The sequence below is a fragment of the Thermobia domestica genome, chromosome 4 (genome assembly GCF_964235325.1).
Source record: "Thermobia domestica chromosome 4, izTheDome1.hap1.1, whole genome shotgun sequence".
Lineage (NCBI taxonomy): Eukaryota > Metazoa > Arthropoda > Insecta > Zygentoma > Lepismatidae > Thermobia > Thermobia domestica.
In genome coordinates this window covers 272,216,934-272,241,491 of record NC_137457.1, presented here as the reverse complement: position 1 = coordinate 272,241,491, position 24,558 = coordinate 272,216,934, and positions in this window count along the sequence as shown.

Sequence of the window (24,558 nt, the reverse complement as noted above, 5' to 3'; positions counted from 1 at the left end):
CTGACCGCCTATAGACACCTCTTTCTTGCACCATAGATGACGTCATGAAACAACTGTCGTATGCTTGCGAGCTGGTTTATAAACGAGGTTGTTTACAAACGGAAAAGAAGAGCGGAAGGAAAGCCTGGGTAAGTGCAATAGTAAATTATCACTTTAGTTAAATATTCCATTAATTATATATTCCTTTAGTATAACTTGCTTTAATATAGTACTAAACAAGTAATGTGATTTATGACCACAATTCTTACTATTGTAACTCGTTAATGGTTGAGGAGAAAGAAATGGGTTAATCTGAATTTTGAGAAATCTTTGAATATTAATGTTCTGTAACTTTTTACATTTCAAGGTACGCAAAATGAATGCTATGTGTTTATTCTTTCCTTTTTATATGTGACGGTTTATTACTTGATGGAGATTTACTACAGGACTGCTTAACATAATTGCTAAGAAACCGTTTTCAGCGCGAACATTTTCTTGTGTAGTGAAGATTTAGGATTTAGATTTCTGGGCTTTCGGCATCAATGACCTTGTTAGCCCGTCACATGTGAGTTATGACGTCCCTCGGTGAGCACACTATCCGGGGAAAGGGAAGGAAGCAAACGGCCTGGGACCTATATGTTGGGTACTACCCGGCATTTGCCTGGTATGAAATGAGGAAAACCCAAGAAAGCCTCATTCAGGATGTCTGGACTTAAAAGCTTTTGATACTTTTTCGACCGAGTGCCCCTACCGGAATCGAACCTGGGCCCGCTCGTACCGAAGGCGAGAGCGTTAGCAACTACGCTACGCGGAGCCACTTGTGTCTAGGAAACCTATTTTTACTAGGATATTTGCAACAAAATTTATTTCCTTTCTTTCTTTATTTTTCTTTTTCTTTTTGTTTTTTAACAATAAAACAAAACATATTTTACAGCCTCACTGAAATTTAAAAACAGCAGTCAGGGAGAGCTCACGTTTAAGATTCTTTTTGTTTTGTTTTGTTTTGTTTTGTTTTGCTTGTTATGTTCTCTAGTTAACTAATGTTTGAGTTCCTGAGAATTACATTATTATTATTATTGTTTCATAATTTTCGAACCAAAAATTAGATGTTTTTCTTTTTTTCCTTGTGTTGACGTCATTGTGGCAAGTTGGGGTGTTTGTATCGTACCTTGGCATTAATTTGGTTACTAGCACATAGTTTCAAGGTCATAAGTTGTAGGCCGCTTGAAACAGCTATTACACAGTTGAGTGTCAGGCTCGCAGCTTTCGTTACAGCGTCTAAATTGCAGTATTGGATTGCGTCCAGCTTCTATGGCTGGTAAAAAAGTTATATCGCTTTCGTAATATGGTAAGAAATACAATGTAACAGTTAGGTATAGTATATATGACTAGTTTAATTAGTCGGAAATTACTCTGTTTCCTTGTCTTATTCTTTCGATTATGTTTAAGTACTGTGTCTTCATAGTATTGTTTCACTATTTCTAGAAGGAATTAAGTATTAACGAAGTAAAGAATAAGCAGAAGCCCACTTTGACGTTTACTATTTCTCATACTTCATTGAGAATGTTTTGATCCCCAATTGCGCAAACTTCTAATATGTATGTGTGTTTCTTTTTGTTGTTGTTGTTGTTGTTGTTCTAGTATGTATGTGTGTTTCTTTTTGTTGTTGTTGTTGTTGCTTACACTGCTATAGATATGAGCTCCTTCATGGCTAAGCGGTTAGCGTACGCGCCTTTGGTGTGGGAAACCCGCGTTCGATTCCCGGCGGGAGTGGTTCGGAGTCCATGTTAATCAGTAAGTCCACGTCTCATACAGCCTCGTTGCAGAAAAGGATATTAAAATCAACTCAGCACTGCTTTACAGATGGAGTTGTTTGATTCAGGGTTCGAATGAAGCTTTTTACGGGAAGCAGGCACGTAGCCAAGGGGTGGGTCCAGACCCCCCCCCTTCGGATCCAAAAATGAAAAATATTAAGGAAAGATGAAACAGAAAGAAACAGATGAATCAGCCTCAAAAATATAAAGCTACAATAAGCGTTTTGGTTACTCTTTCTTACGAGAAGCTTTGTGTGGAGGAAACGGGAGGGGGGGGGGCGGATCAAGTTGAAATTGGATATTATTATAACGGAACATTCCGAATTCCATCTAGCTCCATGTTAACCGTATGCAGCGGCGCAAATCTGTCTTCAACATTGGGAGGGACGGGTAAGACAGTTCTCATAATTTTTTTAAGGATGTTCAAATTATGAAGTTGAAAAACAATGCTGCGGAGGATCAGGGGAGCAGAGTTGTCTTCAAAATTGTGAGGTGGGCAGATTTAAGGCTTATTCTGGGGTGGGGACATCAATTTCATCTTACTTTCCTTTGTGGCAATCGGACACAAATCATCACATTTCTCTCCAAAAAACGCATTTCAAATCGGATTATTGAGGGGAAAGTCCCCCCCCCAGTTCTAAGATTGGAGGGGACATGTCCTCATCCCCCCGGGACTTGCGCCAGTAACCCTATGGACTACAAATGACGATCGATAAACCGGTTCTTTCAGATAGCCTGTCAGAACTTAAGCAATGCCCAGAATTACCAATAATATGAACCATTTTGAATTTCGCGGCAACACTAATCCATTTTATAGGATGTCTTTACTCCAGAAAGAGATCTCGTTGCTATCCTTGACGGCATTGAACTAAGATAAGAGAAATAGAAAGAAGACGAGAAGAACCGAGTTCGAATGACCTTGGAAGACTATGTCTTTGTCAATACTTTTTTCTATTCTTTTACGCAAGATTTCTTCATAATTCTTTAATTAAAATACTTACTAACATATCCTCATTTTATTGTCCTAACAAATCAATATGGATATGTTGTCAGTAAAATAGTTTAGATTGATCGAACCCCTGGTGTGATAACCACAGTATTTCGTCACAGACCTCCCGTATTGCGAAATCGTGGCTACGTGCCTGCGGGGAGGGGGCGACTTTTCAGATATACAATCCAAGCCTTTTATTTCTCAGTGATGCAAGATATAATATATAGTATATAATATGTAAAATATGAAATGAGGGAACATATTTTCCCGGCAAGGGAGAAATTCTTTGGCGAGTTGGGGAAATTACTTGACGAGAGGGAAAATCTTCATCCTCCCGTTGATTCAAATCTTGATCGAAGATCATGCGAGTAGGATTCCATATTATGCTGTAGGTGTAGGTAGTACACAGTCTTGGCGCTGAATAGGACGCTAAGCTTCAAGCCAACCACATGTCTGTAATAACCTATTGCGATTGAATGGTAATGTAACGTAATGTACGATATGTGCATTTTCTAGATGCCATAAAATTATAATTTTAATTGAACATTCCACGATTATATACTTCAGGTTAAAGGAGTTTGATGATTAATTGAAGTGAATAATCGAGGCAGTGATTCTCAATCTTCTTGACTTACGACACACTTTAGTAAACCCCAATGACATCGATATATTTGTTTAGATTTTGGATTGCTTTCCAACAAGTCGAGCCGCGCCAAAGCTGTAGGCTTACTAAGTTAAGTGAACTGATCCTAATCTAAATCCATTGTTTTCGGGGGCGCAGAAATGGACAGTGACACTTCCGATACTATTTAAATCAAAATTCAGCCAAGCAACTTGGGGAGGGAAAGAGGGGAGACGGATCTTACAAATGATCGAAAATAACCGATATGAGAGAGCGTTTCGTAATAGTAAAAAAAGTGACTGACTAACGTAACATACATGTATTACTGGTTTTCTTATTTTCACCCAACGAAGCAGGTAATTAACGCTAGTACTAGGTATGTGTAGACTGAATGAGGTGATTTGCTTCGTGACCCTTCGAACAATGTACGAAGCGGATGCAAGCAGTTAGTACATGGAGTTAGCTTACCTAAATTTAGATTTCGCTTTCCGAAATCTTAATGGATGTATTAAGTGATTTCGTTACTTACACTCTTAATCTCTAAATACAAGGATTCAAAACACATTTTCGATTCCAAACTATGACTCTGCTAGACAAAGAAAGCATAGTCCAGTGTATGTTTTACTTCATTTTCATATACGTGCTCGTAGGTTTTCTCGGGGACTTGGTTTCCTCCCACTTTCTCATTTCACCAAATATTCCATAATCATTAACTTGCTTTAATCACCGACTCCCTTAGCCTAACAGCATAATAGTGGGACATTAAACTCAAAGACTTTATTTTTATTTTCAAGTAATTACTTTTCTCTCCCTTATTTATTTTTAATTTAATTTCTCTTTCAATTTCCCTCTTTTAGGAACATCAACATAATTTACAATTCTTTCTCATTATAATAACACTATTAAAAGTCCCATATGCAGCTCACCACGTTGGAACCCAGCGGAAACAGATGAACAACGAATATTGTTGAAAATATGCATTGCTTACAGCGGCGTAGCGAGCATTACAAGATTGGGAGGGGGATGAAACTTGAAATTGCCAAGTCTTGATTTTTATCTTAAAAAAATGTCAAGTCTTGATAAAAAAAAAAAAATGCCAAGTGTTTCGAAAATCTTACAAACCCTATGAAAAACTATTACAGCAACCTTATTTTCATATTCGTTCCATTCCATGCCCCCCGTCTGAGACACGAATAAGATCAGCCCTTGTTCCGCTCTCGAGTCCAATTTAACATCTAACCTCAGGATCATTATCATCACCCACGAAGCACAACTGTTAATTTGATAACTCATGGCTATGTTAGGTAACCTCCGCCAGCTAATCTTCACGAGAATCTTTAAAGTTACAATCAGTTGTAGAAATGCATTTAAAAACGTAGAATAAGGTAGGTTATATTTACTGTTTGTGATGTAGGAGTGCCTAATTTACATATTAAACATTCAATTGAGGGGTTCAGTGAGAGACCAGGCTAACTTACATCCAGGTCAAGATTGAGATTTTGACGGAACAGCATACTAATGTCATTAATTGACCTTTGCCTCAACCACTTGTCTGTGTGGCTTGTCCTGAGACAGGGGCGGATCCAGGGAGGGTCTATCTCCCCCAAGAAGAGGAAACTTTGTGTATTTTAATATAAAATAAAACCCACCCAGAGTTGAATCTCTTAAAAGTAGCTCTATCTTGTAAGTAGTGGCATTATAACCCACCGCCCCCAGTAGTCCATCCTGGATCCACCCCTGTTGTATACTAAACCAAACTATGAAACCTTATCCTATCCTTTGAAACGTGCTGTTTTCATTTGTTTCCTTTTCTTTCAGAAAGTTAAAATTGTCAGTTAGCCTAGTCTCTCGCTAAACTGTCAATTGTGACAAAACACACCAATAATTGTTGATGCCAACTAAAACATACATATCCAAAGCCTACAAAATATATCACATTATTTAAGTTTTTTTCTTTCTTTTTTTTTTTTTTAATTGCTTGCCATGTTTTTCTTCGTGCCAAGCATCCGAATGTCATCTTGAATTCTGACCTCATTTCACTACAATTCTTTGAAGTGTAAGACTGCGCAGCTTTTTTTTCCCCTCTCTCTCGCTCTCTTCAGTCCTTCAGTCTCCCCCACTTTGATTTCATGATTTCGCACTCTGATGAAAAGTATTAAACACCAAAATGGAAAAGTACTAATATATAACCTCTCTTTTAGTAGCCCCTCCAACCACACGCCCGGGGCACGTGCCTTGCTTGCTCGCCCATAGCTCTGTGAGCTATATAAGTAAAATACAATGCGCGCGCATATGTAAACTTGGTGCCAGCTTTGATTCTCGCTGAGAGAGTATACATATAATGTTGGTTCGAATTCCATCAAAACCATAGGCTCATTTTTGTGTAACCTTGGTACTGAAGAAGACAGTAGACTTCAACAAATATTCCTGTCGGGCCTCGATGGCTCAGTGGTAGAGCGTTCACCTCTGGTGTTTGGGGTTTTTGGTTTGATCCCAGCTCGCGCCAAGTAAACTTTGTGGTGGACAAACACCGTGTGAGTGGGTTTTCTCGGGGTTCTCCCGTTTCCTCCCACTTTCTTCATTCCACCATTTCATTCATTATATCATCATCAGCGTCTCCTTTAGCCTAGCCGGTATACCCGTCATTATTGATACAACTATTATATACAGGATGCATCAGAAGTCCCTTGTCATCCTTTCTGAAAACTACAGGGATGTAGTTACATTGATTGCGAGATAAGAGATACACATTAGGCCCAGAGGGATACTTTCGGATTACATCACGCGGACGGTCGCCATCTTAGATTCGAAATTGTAATACGGACGATAAGTGGGTAGTGTGATACATGGCCATGCACTAAAATGTTCTGAGGATATCAAATATGCAATCAGATATCATGTAACTTATTCTGGTGAAATGTTATTGGCAGTGAACCAAGTGAGACTATATGTAGTGGTATGTCATACCCTTCTTTTTTTTTTTCCAGTGATAGAGACATACCGTTTCTGGTTTTTCAGTGATCAAGATAAACCTTCACGGAAGAATAAATGCTAAATACCATTAATAAATCCCTTTTTTATACGTATTGACGAATAGCTTTGCACATAAAAAGATTTTATTTCTTATGTAGATTCTAAGTTGACAATACTGACATTTTTACCTTTTTCTACCTTTTGTTTGTAAAATGAGGTGTTTTCAAAGAAGTTCATCTAGTTTATATTTTGATGTGCCGTATTGAATTGTTTCTTTCGTATGTATGTATGTGTCGTCTTGTCTGAATTCTTATAAGCGTCGTATTTTGAGCATGGGCGGATTTAGGGGATTGCTGTGGGGGCAGATCTTACGGGAGTTTGAAATACCCCTCATTCGAGTGTGTGGTCCAGGAGTTTTCCCGCTGGAAATTGTTAATATTGAAAGTCGGTTTTTGAGCACTTTCGTGTATAATTCTCTGATACAAGGTAAGGGCTATTTTTATTTATTTTTTTCCAGAAAGTTGTTCACGATGGATGGATCAGTCTCTCCGTTTTTTCTCCGTAACTAAAAGAAGCTTTCCAGTGGTTTTCAGACATTATGTAAATAGAAATGCAATCTTGTAGGCTTCACACCTCACTGCATTTGAACATTTAGATAGCCGATATGTCGAGTCAAAATCGTAATAAAACACACCGCCTCTGATTTTTCCCACTTCGAACACATTTCCCTGTTATAGTCAGGGGTAAAAGCGAGGGGGAACGCGGGGGGCGCAGTTCCCCACCTCGAAAAATATGTAGGACGTCCCCCAGATCCTAAAATGGTACAATGGGCAGAGATAGGCAGGAGGAACGGCGTGGAGTGATGCCGCTACCTACCGTCCCCCCACCTTTTCAGGTCCACTTTTACCCCTGGTTATAGTATATGTTCTACATGTTCCTACTGAGCAATAAACATTTGCAGAAGCTTCTTCCAATTGCTGTGGACACAAAGTAGGATATAGGGTCAAATTTGTGCACAGACGATGGCGATACTTTGTTCTAGATGATAAAAATTATGAATATTTACTGCACAAACCATAGCCTTAACTTTTCCACTTAGCTAGAAATTGAACAGCGTTAGGTCCGGTGATCGAGCAGCCATTCAACTGCCTCTCGTCGATCAACCCATGTTCTAGAAAATTGTTCAAGTAGTGACGCAATACGAATCCATAATGAAGAAAGCGCCATGGTGTTGAAAAAACTGCGAGAATGTACCATCCTCGGGCATCGCAGCTCGCAATATCTATCCCTGTACGAGCGTGAGGTATTATTCCGCAGTTAATTTTATGGAATGAAAAAGTGACTGATTAGACGTATTCCTCATTTGTCTGCCAACAACATAATTAATTTTCTTTGCGCTGGTCATGTTGGAGGGGTCTTGCACGCGGGGTTGTCAGGTGACCAATTGTGCATGTTCTGCCTATTAACCTTCCCATTTACGTAGAGGTCAGCTTCATCTGAAAAGAGTATTTGCATAAAAATGTTAACCATAATTACTCACTGCACTTGGCGATCAACATCGTTCTCGTGGAGATGTTGCTTCATTTGCACCTTGTACGGATGCACTTATACACGCGCAGACCCTATGACTCAACCCACATTGCATTAATAAATGACGTGTGCTCCTCTGGGGCCACATCCAGAAAGAAGTCAGCACTGCCGTAGGCGTTGCTTCATCTGTAGCTCTCTACGATCGTCCGCTACGACGTATGTTCACGAATGTGCCCGTCTCCTCAAATTTAGTTAATTACTGTGACACTGCAACATGTAACACAGTCACATTGTGGATGATTCTGCTTGCAATCGGTAACCACTGTACAGGCACTCCTCCCGCTCCACAGTTTGAATATTTCGATGCATTCCTCACGTGCTAACGGTATGGTTCTACATCTAGAAGAAAGATGTAAATACAACGTTCAATTGGCAATAACTTTTCACCAAATTAAGCTCCATGGAATCTGATTGCATATTTGACATACTGAGAAAATTCTAGCCTGTGGCCATATATATATCACATTACCCACCAGTTTATAACAAACAAATTTAATCCAAAATGGCGGCCGTCTGTGAGAGTATTTCCAAACGGCCTAATGTGTATCACCCATCTCACATTCAATTAAACTACACCCGTGTAGAATTTAGAAAGGAACTTCGTATGATGTATACAGGGTGTTTCGAAAGTCCTCTGACGTTACAACAAAACGTAAGAGGAAAAACCATTTCTAAATATGTTGTTTTCATTCTAAAGTGAACAGTTTTTAAATCGGAGGAGCCGTTTGGGCTGTACTCTTTATGCGCCCAATGTGGAATGAAAATGCAATGTTACCATTTACCTGGACCCACAACATATGTGAATGAAGTTACTGTTTGAAATGGGGGCTAGCCATCGACATGTTAGCGTAAAAATCAGTAACTTCATTCACTTATGTTGTGGGTCCAGGTAAATGGCAACGTTGCATTTTCATTTAACATTGGACGCATAAAGAGTGTACAGCCAAACGGCTCATCCGATTTTGAAAATTCCTTCAACTTACATTGGAAACATCATATTTGGAGACGGTTTCCCAATTACATTTTGTTGTAACTCTGATAATAATCGAGTTACTTAATGTCAGGGGACTTTTGAGACACCCTATATATCTTATGGAATATATGTTTGATGTCCCTATAACTGTAGTATAATTTAGTTTGTTTAAATTTACAAGTTATTACAAGTAGATTCTGACTTACATGCGTAAGAGTTTGTATGTAACTAACTAATGAATTCTATTTCATGAAATTTACATTGAAATATTTAACACAAAACCTTTTATATTCATGCTTAACTTAGTGACTTGGCTTTGGACTGCAACTGATTATTGTACCCCATTATTGCTTGAGAAGAAAACCGATGTCCGAATCTTCATTTGGAGAAACCAAAGAACTATTGGAATGCTGAGGATTGCAATCATTAATTTCTACACTTCAAGGTGCGTAAATTATATCTAGGTATATTCTGTGTTTATTGTTATAATTACTATTACTATTATTGGGTTTAGAATCAATCAAGTACTTCATGATATTTTAGAGGGATCAAGATGGCTGCCAGATAGATAAATATTTGAGCGTCAGGCCCTTATTTCTTTTCAATTTTATATTTAATCAATGTCTATTTCCCCCCCCCCCCTCATTATTCCACCAAATCGTATTCCAAGATCATCAATTTTCAATACTCATTTGTGACTGTCAGCATACATAGCATAACCGTAGGAAGTAAAACAAAGATTTATTTTTATTTTTCGTTTTCATGTCTTTTCTCCATAGCTGTGAAAAATAACGACTTCAACATCATAAATTTGTATGCTACTTGCCTGCTTTCGAGCACAGTAATCAACTATTTGGACATTACGAAGCAAAGCAGGTCTACGTTGCAGTTAGCATACTTTTGAAAGGATGTGACATAATGATATTGGTGTTGCGATGTTCAGCCTAAACAGTGCAAGTAAATAAATCTGTAACAATTGTATTGGTGTTTAGCTTACATGTCCTCCAGACGGGCCATTTTTTTTTTTTTTTTTTTACATCTTGTTACTTCTACTCTATATGAGGGGTCGCGGTAGCTCAGTGGTGGAGCGTTCACCTCTGGTGCTTGGGGTCCTGGGTTCGATCCCAATCCCCGCCAAGTGAACTTTGTGGTGGACAAACACCGTGTGCGTGGGTTTTCTCGGGGTTGTCCCGTTTCCTCCCACTTTCTTCATTCCACCATTTCATTCATTACTCATCATCACCGTCTCCTTTAGCCTAACCGGCATAATCGTGGGACGTAAAACTCAAAGATTTCATTTCATTTCTACTCTATATGAAGTATATTCTGAGGTTGTGTTTTTGGGGACGTGGTAGCTCAGTGATGGAGCGTTCACCTCTCCTGCGTGGAGTTCCTGGATCGATCCCAGCACGTGCCAAATGGGCTTTGTGTTGGACAAACACTGTGTGTGGTTTTCTCGGGGTTTTCCCGTTTTCTCTCACAGTTTTCCTTCTACTATTTCATTCATTCTCATGATTATAGTCTCCTTTAGCATACCCGGCAAAATCGTGGAACGTAAAACTCAAAGATTTCATTTCATATAAACTTTGGTGCAAAGTAACCCCATAGATGAAGATATTTTGCACCACATACAAAAAAGTATGTTCAATATACTAACATAATGTTTGTCTGCAATGTTTTCTCTCCTGTATTTATACATTTCACTTTTTACACAAAACTGCATGTGTAACGAATTTTTGTTACGAAATTCGAGACGAGACATAGCTCTTCCAATAGAAACAGATACAGTTTTCGAGACGAGACAACTTTCGCGACACCTTTGCGAGAGGTGACAGTCTCAAATCATTTCTCGTGCGTACCCCTAGCCCATATCGTGCGTTATCAAAAAGCATGTTAATGAGAAATAACAACATGTAAATACAATATAGGTAGTTAAAAACATTTTTGTTTTCATTCTTCACTAATGCATTATTATTAACCTCAGTATTTTATTGTCCATTCTTAATCTTAAGGTGATATATAATTAAGTTTTGAATTCGGTTAACTTATTTTGTTTCTCAAATTGTATTAAAAATGTATGTACAAACATGTTTATTTTCATTCTTGGGTGCTTAAAGTCACTATAGTTATTAAACATAGTAATTAATATTGTACTCTTAACGTTAAAATAATATACAGTTAACTTTTGAATTCAGTTAACGTTTTTCTTACTGAAATTGCTTTAAAAAGTATGTAAAAACTTTTTTATTTTCTTTCTTGAGTGCCAAAAGTGATGCACAGTTATTAAGATTAGTACTTTATACTCTATTCTTAATTTTAAACTGATAAACAGTGCGTTTCTGAATAAATTATGTCAAGTTATTTGAGTGACGAACACTGGTACAAAACCCTAACTACCACTGGAACATTTCGATTTTGAGATGACTACTACCGGTGCAATACAAGGGATTTTAAAATATTGTTTTTCCTTCAACGGCTATTCGATTTTGAATTCTGACTACATGGTCATATATAGGAAGGATCAGTGTCTCTTTCCAACTATGGTACAGCTCCGACCGATTCACGGTGCTCACAGAAGAGACAAAAGAGTATGTTTTCAACCTTAAAGTAACGACCACTGGTGTTTTTACCCTGGTATGCAAAAGTAAGTGGGTACCCCAATGGGGTAGAGGGGTACTATGCGGTACCTAATTTCTGCATTTTAGATATATGGAAATACATGTGTCTAAAATGTAAAGAACTTATATTTGTTTACCGAAAACTGCAACTCGGTAAGCCTTACGGATACCGAGACATGGGAAAATAAAGAGCGACACGATATGTATGTGGGGCTTGCATACTTGAAGGTACAATTTGGAAAATGAATTCAAATATGACTAACGGCTATCAAGATATTGTCAAATAAAGAGAGGACCAATACAGGTATGGGATTTTCGTATTAGATGATAAAATTTCCGAAACCGGTCATGGAAAGTTAATAAACACCAGTAGCAATTCCATCTTCAAGTAATTAGATATTTCCATGGGGTGTTAGAACATCTTACAGTCTACCAAGATTAAATTTTAAAAGCTTTTGAAAATATAACTTGACATTTGTAAAGAGTATTAGAAATATGTATTTACCTAAAACTTGCAGCTAGTACATCTAACATATAGAGAAACACCGTGAAATAAAAGAGTATGAGATGTTGAAACTTCGGAAAAATTATTGGTCCCAACAAAATTAAAATAAGATGGTATTTCTATGGGTTAAGTAAGTACCTCAGTACAATTTCGATGGAAAGATTAGTTCTAGGTTTTCTTCAGGCAGTTCCAAAGGTTCATCGAGCTGTGTAAAAGAGTGAAAATTCCCTGTGAATATCTAATATAGTAACCAAAATATAACGAGTCATTTATTTTATGACGTAAAAATAGAGATCTTTAAGGATTTGTACTTCTGGGTCTTTGCTATAAGAAAGAAATTCAAAAACCTACTGTATATACCTTAATATGCAATTAAATCAGTGAGGACACAGTAACTTAGTGGTGGGGTGTGTACCTAGTATGTTTTGCAGAAACTACACTGGAGTATTCTCTTAATCCACAGAGATACGATCACACTTAACTGCCCATTTAATTTTAAAATGAAATTAAGGCAAGTGAATGTTGATGATAGAATTGATGGAGTGTAAAGGTGGGAGGAAAGGAGTACACCGAGAATACCCACGAATACAATGTCGACTACAAACTGACTTGGACACGGATCAAACCAGGGACCCAATACACCAAAGGTACGCACTCTACCACTAAGCCACCGTGCCTCCACCCATTTAATTGTCTATTAAGGTGTATACGGTAGTTTTCTGAAATTTCTTCTTCTTACAGCAAAGACTCAACAGTACAAATCCATGTGGGTCTCCATTTTTACGACCTCGTAAAATACATAATTACTTATATCTCGGTTGCTATATTAGATATTGACAAAGAATTTTCATTCTTTTTGTACGCTAGGAATTATCACGCTTGGATTTACCCGAAGAAAACTTCGAGCTGAATTAATCTTTCGATCGGAATTGCCCTGACGAGTGTGAGGTACTCACTTAACCCATATAAGTACCATCTTATTTAACTTTTATTAAGATCAAAAGTTGTTTTATGAAATTTCAAGATCTAATACTCTTTTATTTCACGGTGTCTCTCTAGCTGTAAGATGTACTGGCTGGAAGTTTTGGGTAACTCTATTCTCTTTTCTAATACTCTTTACAAATGTCAAATTATATTTTCCAAAGCTTTTAAAACTTAATCTTTTTAGACCCATGATGTTCTAAAACCCCATGGAAATACCCAGTTACTTTAGGATGAAATTGCTACTGGTGCTTATTCAGATTTCATGATCGATTTCGGAAATTTCACCACCTAACACGAAAACCCCATAACTGTGTGGGTCCTCCCTTTATTTGACAATATCTTGATAGCCATTAGTCATATTTTCATTAATTTTCTAAACTACTGTCAAGTATGGAAGCCCCACATACCTATGGTGTTCCTATTTATTTCACCATATTTCGGTAACTGTTAAACATACCGACTTGCGGTTTCGGTAAACACACACCTGTAACGTTCTTTATAAGTTTATTAAGATATATTTTAGAATGTTTAGAAATGGGAGGTCTGCGAATGCCATAGTACCCGAAAACCCCCATAAGGACGTGTGTGTAGTGTATTGAATTGAAACTACTTTTGAGGTTGTTGATAGCCCTCAGTAATTACGTTTTCGAAACTGCACAATCTAGTACGCAAAACTCACACTTCTATGGTGTTGTCCTTTATTTTCCCATACCTCGGTATCCATAAGGCTTACCGAGTTGCGGTTTTCTGTACTAAACAGATATCAGTTCTTTACATTTTAGAGACATATATTTCCACATATCTAAAAATGCAGACATATTAGGTACCCCATGGTACCTCGAACGCCAGTGGGTACCCACTTACTTTTGCATAGTAATACATTTCGAGTTGTTCAGCATCAACAAACACTTTTTTTTTAATTCATCATTTTTCTACCAGAAACCCAAAAGTCCATACCTGACCGAACAGATTTTGTCCATTTAATCTAAAAAATGTTAAATATTTTAAAATGTAACATTTTAAATATTTTTGGATTTTTGTTTCAGGTATTTCATGTATCAAAACAAAACCAGGATTCTGCATGAAAGACAGCGAAAAGAAGCAGTGTAATTTGTGGCTAAAAGCACGTCCTTTCTGAAGACAGACCCGATTGTATTTACATTCTTTTGTACAAATATGTAACCTTAATAAATATACTGCTCCGCAAATTATTTCTTTCTTCCATAAATTAGAATAAATGTATGTCTGTTTAAAGAAAATGTTTGTTAGTTAAAGGTCTTTTCAACTCTTTTTCTCTGTAAATAAGAACATTATACCTTGCAACATTTTTTTTTATCATTGTGCAATTCCGATTGGATAAAGTAAATCTGCACGAAGCACTATTATTTCAGTCATACATTAATAACTAATGTATTGTTCTGTGAATAAGGCAATGGTATAGTGAATATGTTTTAACATAAAATCTGTAACTCAGCTTTTCAGTAGTCAACTTTATTGAGAATCCGAAGAAAGAAAGAAAAAATGTTGGACTTAACGAATTTCAAAATTATTTTTGTTCGAATTCTGGACTAATCCAAATTATCCAGAGAAATCATTTATGTTGCTCTCTACAGATGTATCCTTTCTCCAAATCGTATGAAAAGGAGACTTCATACATCGCTATATTTTGTATGTACTATGTTTCGTATTTATTTAATCACTTTGTACCTTTCTCTAGTGTTGACAAGGCCGCAAGTGTCAATCGAATAATTTAGTGTTTCACTCATGTAACCTTGTGACTAACGTACGTCCTGTCGGTATATATATGTTACTGGGTTCGGTTAGCGACAAACAATTTTTAGTGTTAAAGAAATACAAAAATCTACACGCAATGAGATACGATGATCTCTGCCTCATAGACAATACCAAGCAACTAACGGTACTGAGTGTGGTTGAGTTTACTAGTGGTATTATCTGGCTAAAATCAATGTTCCGAGAGCTATACTTCTTTTTGTGCTCTGAATGCAAACTTTGATATAACCGTTTTAAATTATTGTACATCTATCTATCTATATAGCTATATCTATATCTATCTATCTATCTATCTATCTATATATATATATATATATATATATATATATATATATATATATATATATATATATAATTGTAAACTAGAAACTTCCGAGTAATTCTGAGAATCATCGCTCTTTCTTTAAATAATGTATGAGACTATTACACTGCTCGTTACTTAAAATGTTGAACTAAGAAGGATACATCCAGGAAAGTCCAAATTTGCAGAATGTGTAGAGCAGGGAAGGATAAATATGTTTGGTCGATGGCTGCACAGCTTCTCATACCTGTGAACTCCGCCAGCTACAGTTGATGAGCTGTGGCATTGGATCGTAAGACGCATGGCTTACCATACCAGAAGAGAACATCCTCTCGATGTCTCGCTGTGTTACAGTCGTTCTGGTTGTCAATGTTGGGTCAGTTCTGCTCTGCTATCACCACGTTGTCACACAGCGAATACAGCGGTAAGTTTAACCCTTAACGTAGCAAGCCTAAGTCGTCAAAGTTGTTTACCAAGCTGGAGTCTTCTGGGGACCCCAAGTATTATTTTAATTTCTCAACATAGTATTGCAGAGGGTTACTCCAACTATTATTTTTTGGATGTCTAGAAGCATACTTAAGTTAAATGAACATTGTTGACGTCAAATATTATGTATATTTGAACACTATTCAGTTCTTCATACAATTTCATACTTGTGTGTTCGTAAATCTGAAACACAGGTTTAACAATGAAGTTTTTACATTTTGAAGTGTGTTTTTATTTTTTGTATTTTTTAAAGAAACGCATCGTTGATCTAATCATGTAATTGATATCTCAAAGGGTTGCAGGATACATATAAAAATCGAGAATAAATTGATTCTTATAATTGCGGCAGTATCACCAAATATCACTCTCTGGGGTCCCTAGAGTACCCCGCTTGGTATGTTAAGGGTTAAGCATATTCGACACTTACTATTAGATATCGGCTTGGGAACTTTGGCGTAGCTACCCTGTCTCCTTGAAGTTGCATTTTTAATGGGGAGTACTGTTTAGGAATCATCTTGTGAGGGAAAAAGTTTTCAGCTGACACCATGTTTTTAATTATAGCTTCATTTAAAAAATAACTTATCTGTTAATTAAAATGTTCATAGAAGTTATTTCTGGAAAATCCTATTCACGCCTCTTGTGGTAACAACTGCATTTTGGAAGAGGATATTATTAAGGAAAAGAATGAGGTAAAGTCGTCTGTATATAGTACACACGGAAAAGAAAGTATTTGACAGTTGACAAATTTTCTTTTGCCAATAGGTCGGCAACAAATTAATTAATTTGGATCTTTTTGTTGTTATTCTTCGAATAGTTATAACTTGACAACCTGCCAAAGTCGGTACTCTGATAGGTTAATTTATTGTTGAGTTTTTAGGAAAACAAATTTTGTCAACTGAAGAATATTTTCTTTCGTGACTGTACAAGCAATGGATGATAACGGCTTAATAAATGACTGTACGTAAGTCTTTTTTGAGTTTGAACATAGGATTGTACATGGCTGTGAATTTTGCATTATTATTGAAGTGCTGCAACTAAGTTATTGCAAAAGGTATGATAAATTCTTACAGTAATATTGTCACATATTGATTTACTCTGTATGAAAACTAAAATAGTTTAACATATGGTTACCCTCCTTTGTGCCAATAATTTTAAAATTAACTCTTGTGCCACTTTTCAACACTTGGCTTTGCAGTAGCTTTCCAAAGAATTAGCAGGAAGTCCAAACTTACACCCTGCAGATAAATACATTTCTCTGGACAGTTTCACTGCTCCAAACTAAAATTTGAAAAGTGTAGTATTTTTAATTTTATTATTATTGGCACAAAGGAGACATATTTTAAGCTATTTTTGTTTCCATACAGAGAAAAACAATATGTGGCAACATTACAGTAAGAATGTATCATGCATTTCTCAGTATGTTGCAGCACTTCAATAATGGTGCACTATACGTACAATCTAGATCCTGAATATGTCCAATTCATATATTACAACAAGGCAATACGTATGCGATACAGGTAAAATCCGTATATTTCATATGGACAATCTACAAGCTACATACGTCCAGTCCATACATTACATATGGCCAGCCTGTACGCGACATACGTGTAATCTATATGCCGCATGCAGACAGTCTGTAAGCTGCATATGTGCACTCTGTATGGTGCATACGGATATTCTGTATGCTGTATCGGGACAAGCTGTGTGCGACATAAGGAAAATCTGTATAATACATAGGTACAATACGTACACTGTATCTAGTCGTACGTACGGGGCACAAGTACAATATAGATGCTGTCTCGGGATTGAACGCAAGAAACACACGTACAGAACGTATATTGCATACTTCTTGAAATTACGCTCCGTCCTGATAGTCAGTGAGTGTCGTCATTATTAACCCACATGCTACATACGATCCTGACGTCACAAAGCTAGATATTACCTCCGTATATACTTGTTACTGTAGATGACGTCACATGAATGACGTCATTGCACTTATGTAGACAGTACGTATAATACATACTTTTTCAGCTATACGTTTGCTGCAGGATGCTATATACGGTTGTACGTTAAGTCCAGAAACTACAGGAATTACGAATGTAACCTACGTTTTTAAGTATGCCACCTACATTTTTTTTTCTCAGTGTAGCTTTTCTACTACTGGTCCTACTTTTACTGTTCCTTGGACCACTTCATTCTTAATTTTGTGCTCGCTCGTCACCCCACACATTCATCGCAACATCTTTATCTGCGTAACATGCAACTTATTCCTCTCTTCTTTGTTATTTAACATTCTGCTCTGTACGTACATTGCAACGCCCACTACTGTTTTGTAAACTTTCCCTTTAAGGTGTATTAATACTCTATGTCCATACAATATATCTGTCCTTCTCTCTATTTTGTCAAAGCGTTGTTAATTTTGCTGTTTACTTGCCCTTCTATTCCTGCATTCTTCGGTAGTAATGACCCTAAGTACTTGAATTTCTTCGTCATTACAATTTCTTCTCCGTTCAGTTGTGTCCTTGTAACGAGTAAGTCAAAATTATGTTCCCGATTTGGTTAGTTTATTATTTGAACAATAATGAGGTTTTCTTGCCAATATAATTTTTTCCTAGAATATAATCTCAAAAAGTGTTTTCCTCTTTCTATTGCTGAGATGTAGTTACATAGACCAGGTGGCAATTAAGTTGAAGTGAGCAATATGTCTTATACAGGCCATAGAGCGTTCTGTGTCTTGATTTTCGTGCGACTAAGTACGATGTGCAACTTCAACGGCATTTCTGTGGAAAATTTTAGGGTATTTCGTCGCATGAAAACCAGAGAAACGTAACTCCATGTTCATAAGTTTACAGTCAAGAGGACAAAAATATTATTTTCTTAGAAAGATGTGTTTTTAATAAGATGGTAATTGAACTACATTACAACAGATTATCTACAAGGAGAACAGAAGGCGTTACGATCCATTTACACCAAGTGGGGCTTTCCAAATTATGTCCAAACGTGAAGAAAAACGAAAACTCCATTTTTGAAGTTACGTTCCTCTGGTTTTCATGCGACGATTTGTGCTCCCATTTGTTGAATTGCCTGAGCACATCACTGCAGCTGTGGCCGATATCGACCCTGACATGCGAGGAAAAATAAGGCAGGAACTTGATTATGGACTACCGATGTGTGTCGTGTAACTCGTGGATCATATATTGAACACATATAATATGTTAGAGAAAATTTTGAGTTGGTCAATCAGTATGTGTGATCTCTGTTTACATAGTATTATTAAAAGAAAAATAAATAATCATTGATATCGGAACATCATTTTGACTCACCCTATATTTTCGATTTCATTTTTGCTGAATGGACAATGTAGATATTTTGTCTTGGTTTTACTAATTCTAATCCCTTTGCTCTCCAATGCCCTTGCCAGTTTTAAGTAACACCTTGGTCTCAATCACAACCACGATGTCGTCACAAATCGCATTTCCCAAAGTGCTAACCCTTGAATATTCTTCGAAAGCTTGTTCATAAAAACTGCAAAAAGGTATGGGTTAAGACTGGATCCGTGATGAAGTTTCACTTTCATTGTGAACTCTTTTGTTATTCCATCCGTGCTCGTCACTCCTGTCCAACACCCATCATACGTATCTTAATAATCCTAAAAGCATAAATGTGGGACATAAAACCGAAAGTAATACTTTTGTGTCCTTCCTGCTCTTTCTCAACGCTTGGTTTTCTGGCTGCTCCGTGTTTCTTCCGTTTGATTTAATGAGAAGAGAAGGAACAAAGTGTGACGTCACAGGACTAGGGTTGCCAACCGTCTAGTATTTTACCGGACAGTTTGGTTTTTTTGACATCCTTATTCGGTGGCCGGAACGACCTCAAAACCGAACTTAAATGTCCTATTTTCTGTTCTTTTCAGATTATTTTGGAGTGACGAAAGCAATCGTTTGTGGATGAACATGGTTAAAGCAGAGCTTACAATTTGCTTTGATATCGACCTGTTGTGCACGAAACTTGCTTAAGAGTGGAAGGCAGAAAAATTTACTGAACTTACCAAAACTGCTAGAGGTCAACAAAAGTACAAATTCAAGAGCGCAGGTAGCAATCTTCCAATTAAATATTGCATCCAGAGCCAGTAAAAAGTATGTAGCCATTATGAGACATTATAAGCCCCAGAGAAGCTGGTAAATATATTTTGTGCATGACATAGTTATATTTGCTTCTCTATTTTAAATACGACTACAAAAATTACATGTGTAGATTCACCAAAACTGGAATAAGTAAGTTAAATAAATGCTTCAAAATTAACTAAAATTATTAAATTTGAACTCCCATTTACTCTATTTTATGTGAAGTAACCACTTTCAAATTGTTCACATTTTTGACAACCAATGATGTCACAAGCGTAAGAGAATACGTACTCCAAGAAGGTGTCCGGTATTTTCATTTTCAAACGTTGGCAACCCTACACAGGATATTAAGTTGACAATTGCTGATCTAATGATTAAGTTTTTAAATTAGATTTTTTCCAGTAAATTTATAAGAGTTGGCAACCTTGCAGAGACTTTGCTTGGAAAAGAAGTTCTGTTGACGCGATGGAAGTCGAAAATTGAAGAAAAAAAGTTGGCGAAAACTCAGACACACACACACACACACGCAAACATTCGCTAACTTACAAATAATACAGGAGGATATCAAAAAGAAAAGAAAGAGAAAAGCTATTGTGCCAACTTTGCCGTAAAGACTTTATTTGTCTGAGAAGTGGATCTTCATATCTAGGTAGATAACAGCCAACGTTATATGTACGTTAAACAAAAATTCCGAGTAATATGGATGAAATAAAAAAAAGAAAATAGTATAAAGGATATACTACGAAGGTCATACTCGTCTTTACAAGGCAAACAACGAACTTTCCTTGGAACAATGAATTTGTGGGGGACATCTTAACTTGGTTTATTAGTTTGTTAAAGTAATAAAAATTTCCAAGTGACACTACATGGTATATTAACGTATAAGTGATAACAGAGTGCCTTGGTATATGTACAAAACAGAAAATATTATTTAAAAAAAAATCATATTAAGACTACATGCTTACAGCATGAAAGTCAAGTTTAAATGTTAATAGGATATTCATAAGTACGAGGGTGATTCAGAAAGTAATGCCTCCAATGCTTGTGTTCGACAGATAGCGCCGATACAGGTATCAGTGGCGCCAAATGGTGGCATTAGTTTTCAATATAGTTCCCATTACGGGCACTACACTTGCGCCAATGCGAAACAACATTTTTCATGCGAAGAATTGTGGTGGCTACTGGCGACACCGTTTCCGAACTGCTACTTCCACCTCCGCGTCATAACAGTAGCGTTGGCCCTTAGTCTTTGGCTATTTGAGAAAGCGTTACCCCCTGTAGCGAACGCGGCCAAAGTTGCTATTCAGTAATTTTACTTTCACCAGATGTGTAAATCATATTGTGAGCCAGTCAGGGTTTACAGGTCTTTTTGCCAGGTCCAAGTATGTAATAGCAGAGTTCCAATACTCTGCACAAACCATCTTCCAAGCAGCTGTTTCTTGCTACAATCCCTTTGCCTGGCAACACGTCTTTCCTTTTTAACCTTCCTTTTGAAATCTTTTAAACAGCAGGCGGTCTATTGTTCCGACCCGCACCAAATACGCTCGAGCTGACGTTTTCTCGCGATTTTATTGCTTTCGCGTTTATGATTAGCCATCTACATTTAAGTACATGGTCAGCGTATTCCAAGCGTACGCATGAGCAATAAATACGCTTTGCGATCACCTCAAATAGCCGGGTACTTAAGGTGATCCTTAAGTATGGGGAAGAGCCAAAAGTCGCAGGGAGCAAGATCAGGACAATAGGAGAATGAGGGAAAATGTCAACAACACTTTACCAGCAGATGGGACAATTTTGAATTTGTTGGCGGAGAAGAGGTGCAATGTTCCTTTTGTCTTTTTTATTGAAAGGATAATGTTTTTTGTAATCTGACTCCACGAAACTTTTTTTATATAAATTTCTTTTGATAGCACAATATAATAAAAGCTCGCATGGACGGGTTAATTTGTTTGTATGTTAAATGAGTGTTCATTAATATATTATATAATTATATTTTAACGTTAGCTATTACAAATGCTATAATGTCGCACGGACGTCTCAACACTAGGCTCGTACCTTTCTAACTGACTTATTGAACTCTCTTTTTACATTTAGTGTATCCAACTACAATATAATACCACTAATTCAATTCCTTTTTTTTATATACATAGAAACTAACTTAACTGATATTTAGAAAATACTAAACACTACAGAGGACATGTGGCGGTATTCCATCGGCTGACGCTTCGTTTCCGGGTCGTAATGATGTATCCACGACTCTCCGCCGATGATGAATGTTTCTGGGCGCATAACCTTCCACTGTCAGAAATTCAATTAGAGCCCGCTGTTTCAACCGGACGTCACCATTGTATGCCATAAGTTGCACCATTATTCTGGAACGAAAAGAGATAGAAAGGTGAAACAAATGCCATTCTATAGCTTAAACATCAGTGCATTAATGACAATCAGTTCACTTAGAGTCATTACTTTCCGAATTACCCTCGTAGTAATATTGCTTATAGTGGGGACCTGCCCTAGTGATAAGTTCGATTCCCGATACTAGAGGATTGAAGCATTGAGGTGATTCAAATCCTATCTTCAACTATAACACCAATCAGTCACGCCAACCTGTGGGGAAAATCCCCATTTTGTGGGGGATTTTGACATCAATTTCTTGAAAAGGGATACAGGGAATTTTAATCCCATTTGACAGCACATACAGGATTTTTAATATATACTTCATCGACAACAATAAAATTCTCATGGGCAGGTAGTAGATTGAAGAGTTCTCAATAATCAGATTTTATTAACGGAAAATGCTTACTAATGTAGAAGTAAGTACCTTAAAACAAGATCCAAGAAACTTAAATAATGCACTGGTAGTTTTTAAAAGAAAATAATTCGTGAAAAAAGAAGTAAAATGAAAAATGAGAAACAAATAAATTGGAAAATGTTTTACCTGACAACAAACTATACTTATTTTCCTTGTTTTCTTTTTCAATTGACTCTTTCAATTAAGAAAAGTTCTTATTCATAAAATATTTAATAAATGTGGAAGATGGAAGTTTATGGATATATTGAAGAAAATGAATAGTTTCATTTTTCGCTTCTTTTTTAATTTTGTAATTAGCATAACGTGGGAAATTCGAGAGCAAAATTGGAATTTCTGTCTCTAGAAATGGGGTTTTATAACATTTCAGGTTGGTAACACTAACTCCAGTTCTCATATAGTCTCGATGTTTACAACTACCCTAAAACTTCAGCAAACATACAAAAAGTACAGTAGAAGAAATCAAAGGGATACGTGTCAGTCTGTGAGTCACGTTAATACCTAATAGTAAACAATCACACTTGTAGGTGTCACTAACTGCGGTGCCTGCCTACCTGCATGACGCTAATAGATATCTCTAGCTTGCAGGTAATATGCCTATTGGAAGCTATTGTGACGATTTAATTACCATATACAAAATGTATTGTTTCAGTTTAATCAAATAGGACAAGAGAAACTTGTACTTAGAAATGTGCATTAATATTTGAGTATTTCTACAGAAATTATATTGTCACGACTTGCTTGCATCTTAAACTGTATCGTTTCAATTCAACAAATTCTAAGTATACAGTGATAATATCGCATGTAAAAATGCTTTGTTCTTTAGGAGTGTTATTGAGAAAAGAGTTTGTTGCAGTATTTACCTAGGGAAATTTCAATATTACTATCCCTAGGTAGTACTGTGAGCAATCATATATCAATAATTCGAGTCTGAGTTAAGCAGGCTTCGAACCTCTAGTGTACAGTGGGTCAAAAACTCGGGGGCAAGAACTACTTTGTAAGTTGTAAAAGGATAAAGTCACTCCAACTTTATGTTTATCGATACCAATCCAGAGAATACGGATCGATTCTTATTTCTCGCAAGAAATAAACATGCCGAATAAAAAAATATTAGCTAGCATTCTTAGATTTACCAAGTATCTGGCAACACTGAATGTAACCTTGATAAGCGGATGGCGATAATGTTTGAGAATGACTGCGAGAATAAGGCTGTCCATTTTAAATTCGAAACTGGCTCAGGTTTACTCTTCTCAGCTCACTAATTTCAATGACGCTCATGCTATCTCAAGCTCACACACAATTGAGTGCTGGCTCACTATCGTGAATGAGGCTCACGCTCACGCTACCTCAGATTCACACTTATTCAGGCTCAGCCTCACTACTCTTTCTTCAATGACGCTCACGCTCATTAATCTAAATGACACGCTATCTCATGCTCACTATCCTTAATGAAGTTAACGCTTACAAATCGGAACGAAGCTCACGCTATTTCAGACTCACACTCTTTCAAACTCGGGCTCACTATCCTTAATGAGGTTAACGATTACTAATTTCGATGATGCTCACGTTACTCTATGTCGTTACGTTACCTACGATGATGCCTCTTTAAATACACGTGATGCTCACACTCACTCTGGCTCAGGCTCGCTATCCATCACGATGCTAAGTTCACTTTATCTCATTCTCACTTCGAATCGGGCTGAGACTCACTATATTCAAAGAGGCTCGCGCACACTAATCTTAATAAGGCTCACTCTAGTTCAGGCTCACATTCACTTGAACTTATGCTCATGATCCTGAATGAGACTCACGCTCATTAATCTCAATGACGCTCACGCTATTTCAGAATACTCTCCTCAATGAGGTCCAATGGCTTCATTAACATTAATAAGGCTCACGATTACTAATCTCAATGATGTTCACGCTATCTGAGACTCATATTCTTTCACGTTCAAGTTCACTATCCTTAATAAGGCTTACGCTCATTAATCTCAGTGA